At 38.3% G+C, this 7,686-nt stretch overlaps 1 pseudogene across 1 annotated transcript; it reads right to left on the bottom strand.

Annotated features, from left to right (window-relative positions):
- Positions 1 to 4,802: 4,802 nt before the first annotated feature.
- LOC309809078 (heterogeneous nuclear ribonucleoproteins A2/B1-like) lies at positions 4,803 to 6,392 on the bottom strand (annotated as a pseudogene). The gene has a single exon. The product of its transcript is annotated as a heterogeneous nuclear ribonucleoproteins A2/B1-like (transcript).
- Positions 6,393 to 7,686: the final 1,294 nt, after the last annotated feature.

The raw sequence follows: 7,686 nt of genomic DNA, 5'->3' as shown, positions 1-7,686 counted from the left end.
CCTTTCACATCTGAATATAGCCTTATGGGAGAAGAGTTTGAAATGAGTTCTACTATTAAAAAAAATCTTATGATAGGAGTACCTCATTTATGTCAGGAGTTAGTCAATAGAGAGCATGATTTAAATTGACATAACTTAAATTGAAACATATTTTCATTAAAATAACTGTTATGGTACAGATTAAATATATAATCCTCTGATGTATTAATTGTCCATTATATACAGAAATGATTTTTAAATCACTCAAATTCACATTGCAACATTAGCAAGTTAATAAATGGAGACCAGGCTTGAAAAAGAGAACCCTTGCTTCATTTATTTTCTAGGATGTTCAGATTATCAAGAGCTACAATTGGAGAAGGCTCTAATAGTGTAAAAAATTTTAAAAAATACTTTGGATAAGAAAATTTGCATTTAAAATTAGGCTTTGATATTTAATAATTATGTGATTTTTTTTTTTTTTTCTTTTTGAGGTATGCGGGCCTCTCACTGTTGTGGCCTCTCCCGTTGCGGAGCACAGGCTCCGGACGCGCAGGCCCAGCGGCCATGGCTCACGGGCCCAGCCGCTCCGCGGCATATGGGATCCTCCCAGACCGGGGCACGAACCCGTATCCCCTGCATCGGCAGGCGGACTCTCAACCACTGCGCCACCAGGGAGGCCCTAATTATGTGATTTTTAATAAGTTACTTAACATTCCTAAGCCTCAGTTTCCACACCAGCAATAACAAAACAAACAATAACTAATAGCAAAATTTACATCACTGGATTTTTATGGGAAAAATGCTGTATCGATGTAAGGCATTAGAAAGTAATATATGGCCAAGGTAGCAGAAAAAGTCTTTATAGTACAGAGTCTGGACTAGTTTGCACCCCCGGGGTTGATATGATAATTAAATTTAGCCAACATATTAGCTAGTAAAGATTTAAACTCCTGGTAGGTGCCTATATTTATTAACTCATTTATCCATCCACCCATTCAGCTCACAAATACTTAGAGGGTATTGTGTATGTGATCTGATCTGGTGGAAGTTTCTACATTATCCAGGATAAGATAGCCTGTGTTCCAGTCAGAACCACCACAACATCCCACTGGAATAACCCAGTAAAAATTTATTGCTAACTCACCTCACAGGCTGATACAGGTCTGGCAGCTTCCCTTGACTGTTCTCCAAGCTATGATTTTGAGACCCAGGTTCAAGTCCTATCTCTGAGAAACTACTTAATCTTTTAAGTTACCAGTTCTATCACTTGTAATTTGAGGATAAAAATAGGGGCTACCTAGAGAGAAAATTAAATGAGATAATGTATATAAAGTGTTCTGCACCAAAATGGCACACAGCATGAGCTCTATTAATGTGAGTCATTGTTTTTTCTGGGAACGGCCAGGGTGTAAGGCAATAATAAACCCATTTAGGATATCAAGTATTTCTCTCACTTCTAGTCTTTATGGGAGCAAAACTTCATCCACGTTTACAGCCACCCCAACTCCACCCCTGACCCCTACCCCTGACTTCTATCCCTGATCCCCGCAGGCCAGCTCATGTTCACCGAGCCTCTGGTGTCTGACTGTCAATATGAAAAACTTCATTCTTTACAACTGTGATGTACTTTGGACATACTGTTAGTGATTTTCTCTCCTTGTCATGCCTGTCATTTCTGGGGCAGACCAAGCAGACCCTGGGATGTCTTGGCTTGACTGCCTTTCCTTTTTTCAGAGTAACTTTCTTGATTTTTTTTTCTCTCCTCATATGACTGGGGAAATTACTTCAGGGAATTTAAGCATCTCAGACTCCATCTTTTGATCAGACTACATCTTCATGTCCTGGAATCATTTTAGAGTATTTTTGCCTTAGGTTCCTGCCACCTTCCTGATGAGAAAATGAGTAAGGCCTGCCTTGATGTTTTATATCCCTTAGAGGGAGCCATGTTGGGATACCAGCCAAGCTTTTATCTTCCACACAGGACTCTCAGCCTTCCCTTTCCAGTCAGCATACTGAGTCACACCTGGGGATATTGGAGACCATTCACTCTTGTTTGACTCCTTTCTTTCAAAGACCGAATATCAAAACAGAAAAACTAAAACAAACACAAAATAACGATTAAAAAAGGAAAAGAAAAAAATCCATGGTGTAAAGTCTCTGAATATATCAATACTTTCTAGAAATCCAGGAAGTGGTAGATACCACATATTGTATCACCCTCAGACAGTATTGTTCAGCTTTCTTAGTGCTATATTGGATTAGTGTTGTATATTGAGAAAGTAGGAAACTGTTAAACCCTACATCAGACTGTACAGCTCAGTGAGGAGAGCTTGCCATGTCTTTTTCCTTATGGATCCTTCATGCCTTACTCAATGTCTGACATATACTAGGTGCTTGATATATGTATATGTTGAACAGACATTCAGTAACATTTATTCTTGCTTACTGCATGCCAAGCCTTGTGGTGAGCTAACTGGCTGTGCAAAGATCACCTTGCTGGCCACATACATAATAAGCTTTTCAAAAAGGAGTAGGTCTTCTTTGAAGGTTGGATTTCCAAAATGTATTAGGATATGGTGGAAAAATATTTACTGAAGAACATCTAATTTTTAGTAGTCTTAATCCTCAAACATGAAAGATAGAAAAGAATAGTAAATTGTAAACAAAAATCCTAAGGGCAAGTAGACTAGCCAACAAATGAATATACATAGACATTAAAATTGTTTTCAGTGCAAATGGCATATTTTTTCAAATAGTTTTTATTGAGGTATAATTGACATATAACATTATATTAGTTTCAGGTGTATAGCATAATAATTTGATATTTGTATACATTGCAAAATGATCCTCACAAAAAGTCTAGTTAACAATACATAGTTTTAAGTTATTTTAAAATTGAGGAATTAAATCATCAAAACAATTGCTCTGAGATATTTTCCAAAGGTGTATTTCAATTTGCAGCTTGCTAATAGAGGATAATAGTGAGAAAGCCCGGTCCTAAGGCTGGAGTGTAACATAAAATATATAATCTTGCCCAGTGGTGCATTCCAGCCAGAGATCGTTCAATAAAAGGGAATGAATATATACGAAAAATGTTCAGAGATAATTATGCTAGTTTTTCAACCTAAATACCTTGGAATTTGCAAAGACAGCTCATAGACAAAAGGGATACCAGTAAAATTCAGTGTAATAGATTTCTCCATTCTCAGTGACAGGAACATCTCTCTCAATATTACTTAGCTAATGAAAGAATAGATCTGCTGTGAAGTTCCTAGGAGGCTCATTTTCTTGAGTACAGTAGTAAAAGTTAGCTGATGAATGACCTAAACTGCTTCATGTTTCTCCTTATAACTTCTGAGCAGCAAGGCGTATCCTGGCAAGTACTGAAGGAGTTATCCTCGGGAGGCCCTGGTGTCCTTGCAGGTTGTTAGAGGCAATGAGCCAGGTTTATTTCAAATGGCTCCTTAAATGAACATTTATTTTGTGCCAGTAACACGTTTTTGATTAACAGCTCCTTTTGACTAATTTGCTTCCCAAAACAGCCTAATAAATGACTCGTTTAAAACATAATTAAAAGCATGTTATTGCTAGCAGTTAATAATGATTAAAACAGGCATTAAGACAATTATCGTTGAAGGAAAGTAAGCACCCCGTAGTTAGTACAGAATCCTTAATGTTTTTATGCATCACATACAGAAATGGCTACATGACAGGCTAGCACAAGGGATCATTCTTTATGGAATCATATCAAAATATGTTCCTATTTTGTTTGTTTCTTTTAATGAATGGACAGGTGTTTGTATAGGTGGACTATGGATTTTTCGTTTCTTGTGCGAAACATTCATGTGTTCAACAAGGTCAAGGTCATTTTCAATGAATCTGAACTGGTTTTGGCTGTGTGGAGGAAAGCTCAGCTCTTCTTTTATACTAATAGGATATAATTCCTTCTTTCTACATGCTCTTAGTACACAAAACTCTCTTGGTCCCATTATTGATTAAATGCAGTGCATGCTTTTTTTTTTTTTTTTTTTTTTGCGGTACGCGGGCCTCTCACTGTTGCGGCCTTTCCCGTTGCGGAGCACAGGCTCCGGATGCGCAGGCTAGGTGGCCATGGCTCACGGGCCTAGCCACTCCGCGGCATGTGGGATCTTCCCGGACCAGGGCACAAACCCACGTCTCCTGCATCAGCAGGCAGATTCTCAACCACTGCGCCACCAGGGAAGCCCAGTGCATGCTTTTATACTATTATTTGACTTTTTTTTTTTGCGGTACGCGGGCCTCTCACTGTTGTGACCTCTCCCATTGTGGAGCACAGGCTCTGGACGCGCAGGCTCAGTGGCCGTGGCTCACGGGCCCAGCCGCTCCGCGGCATGTGGGATCCTCCCGGACAGGGGCATGAACCTGTGTCCCCTGCATTGGCAGGCAGACTCCCAACCACTGCGCCACCAGGGAAGCCCTGCCCATTTTTTGATTGGGTTGTTTGTTTTTTTAATATTGAGCTGCATGAGCTGTTCATATATTTTGGAGATTAATCCTTTGCCTTTGATTCTTTTGCAAATATTTTCTCCCATTCTGAGGGTTGTCTTTTCATCTTGTTTGTAGTTTCCTTTGCTTTGCAAAAGCTTTTAAGTTTCATTAGGTCCCATTTGTTTATTTTTGTTTTTATTTTCATTACTCTAGGAGATGGGTCAAAAAATCTTGATCTTGCTGTGATTTATGTCTTAAAGTGTTCTGCCTATGGTTTCCTCTAGAGTGTCCGGTCTTACATTTAGGCTTCTAATCCGTTCTGACTTTATTTTTGTATGTGGTGTTAGGGAATATTCTTTTTTTTTTCCTTTAGAATTATTTTATTAAATCATAAATGTACAACAGCTTCTTAACGCTACACACACACTTAAATTTTTTTTAAAGGAAAAACGTTAAGTCTTATTACACCATGATCCTGGCTAATAGCTTTTCAAAACTTTGAGAAAAATCTTAAAAAAGGTTTCACATGTCACCTGAAACTTACAAATTTAACATTATCAAAGAAGGAATGCTTCTACACTCTTACAAAGACCACTAGAAAGAAACAACAATTAAAAAGCTAAGAAACTGTCTCAAAGGCTTTTTTTTTTTTTTTTTTTTTTTACAATCCTTCCTCCACAGTAAGGTAATGTTATTAAATAATCCAATCCATTCACAAAATGGCTCTCTGCATCTGCTCTGGTGTCTTCTGCCATATCACTGCATATTTATGCATGACTGAGATAAGAGTTTCCTTAACATTGTTATTTCGATAACCTGAAGCTGTTCTGTTACCTCTGGGCTCTCATCCTCTCCTATTTATACAGTGAAGCCCATGGTAAATAGGAAGAAGCTCAATATCGGCTTCTCCCTCCATAACCCCCACTTCATCCACTGCCTCCTGGACCATAGTTTCCTCCACCATATGGTCCTCCCATGTTTCTGCTACCACCAAAGTTTCCACTCTTCATTGGACCATAGTTAGAAGGTTGCTGGTTATAATTTCCAAAATCATTATAATTTCCACTTCCATAATTTCCTCCAGGTCCTCCTCCATACCCATTATAGCCATCCCCAAATCCACGACCACTTCCATATCCATCAGATCCTCCTCTGAAGTTACTTCCTGGTCCTGGTCCAAAATTTCCACCACCACCACGAGAATCTCCAAAACCAAAGTTGCCTCCTCTTCCACTTCTAGAACTTTGGACTTCCTGCATTTCTTGTCTAGATAAACCTTCCTTACTTCTGCATTATGACCATTGATAGTATGGTATTTCTGCAACACAATCTTATCCACAGGATCATGATCATCAAAAGTAACAAACCCAAAGCCTCTTTTCTTTCCAGACTGCCTATCAGTAATTATCTGAATGGTATCAATTTTTCCATATTCCTCAAAGTAATCTCTAAGATGATGTTCCTCAGTATCTTCTTTAATTCCACCTACAAACAGCTTCTTCACAGTTACATGAGCCCCTGGCTTTCCAGATTCCTCTCTTGCAACAGCACGTTTTGGCTCAACCACTCTCCCATCAATTGAATGAGGTCTTGCAGCCATGGCAGCATCAACCTCAGCCATGGATGAAAAAGTTACAAAACGAAATCCTCTTGATCTTTTGCTTGCAGGATCACTCATTACCACACAATCTGTAAGTTTTCCCCATTGCTCGTAGTAGTTCCTCAAACTTTCTTCTGTAGTTTCAAAGCTCAAGCCACCAATAAAGAGTTTACGGAATTGTTCCTTTTCTCTCTCCATCGCGGACTCAGTCACTTCAACCCAGTTTCCTGCAGCCGAGCGAGATGAGAGAGATCTCCGCGGACGAACACGAACCAGACTCGTCCTGGCGCTGTAGTGAGAACTGCTGCTGGTCAAGAAACAACACTGCTAGGAGAACCTCCACTCAGGGAATATTCTAATTTCATTTTTTGACATGTAGCTGTCCAGGTTTCCCAGCACCACTTATTGAAGAGAATGTCTTTTCTCCATTGTATATTCTTGCATCCTTTGTCACAGATTAGTTGACCATAGGTGCATGAGTTTATTTCTGGGCTTTCTATCCTGTTCCATTGTTCTATATTTCTGTTTTTGTGCCAGTACCATACTGTCTTGATTACTGTAGCTTTGTAGTATAGTCTGAAGTAAGGGAGTCTGATTCCTCCCGCTCCATTTTTTTCCCTCAAGACTGCTTTGGCTATTCAGGGTCTTTTGTGTCTCCATACAAATTTTAAGATTTTTTGTTCTAATTCTGTAAAAAACGCCACTGGTAATTTGATAGGGATTGCATTGAATCTGTAGATTGCTTTGGACAGTATAGTCATTTTCACAATATTGATTCTTCCAATCCAAGAACATGGTACATCTCTCCATCTGTTGGTATCATCTTTAATTTCTTTCATCAGTGTCTTATAGATTTCTGAGTACAGGTCTTTTACCTCCTTAGGTATTTTTATTCCTTGGTATTTTATTCTTTTTGTTGCAATGGTGGATGGGATTGTTTCCTTAATTTCTCTTTCTGACCTTTCATTGTTAGTGTATAGGAATGCAAGAGATTTCTGTGCATTAATTTTGTATCCTGCAGCTTTACCAAATTCATTGATTAGCTCTACTAGTTTTCTGGTGGCATCTTTAGGATTCCCTATGTATAGTATCATGTCATCTGCAAAAATTCTTCTTTTCCAATTTGGATTCATTTTGTTTCTTTTTCTTCTCTGATTGCCATGGCTAGGACTTCCAAAACTATGTTGAATAATAGCAGCAAGAGTGGGCATCCTCGTATTGTTCCTGACCTTAGAGAAAATGCTTTTTTAGTTTTTCACCATTGAGAAGACCTTCACTGATTTCTGATTCTTTTTTAAAAGCACCATTTAAAACAGAATAGTGGAAATTAATATTATATGAAGTAAGTACATAAAGTTTTTGTAACAACTTCTGTATTTTGCATCCAATTATGACTTTTTAACAATTGTGTAGGTAATATAAAAAGAGCATGTATTTTGCATGAATGATTACTTCATTGAAAATGAAAATACAGAAAACTGCTTCCATTTCACATGAAAGATTTCTTTCTAAAAATATTTTTCTTATGATCAATTTTATATTTAAGTATAACATCTTATTTTGTGACCATTCAAGAAGGCATGTGGTGGAAATAATGGGGACTAGGATTTGGTACACTTGACAAGAGTGAGACTACC

The sequence above is a fragment of the Mesoplodon mirus genome, assembly GCF_964341445.2.
Source record: "Mesoplodon mirus genome assembly, chromosome: 8".
NCBI lineage: Eukaryota > Metazoa > Chordata > Mammalia > Artiodactyla > Ziphiidae > Mesoplodon > Mesoplodon mirus.
This window is presented reverse-complemented; position numbering and strand designations above follow the sequence as displayed.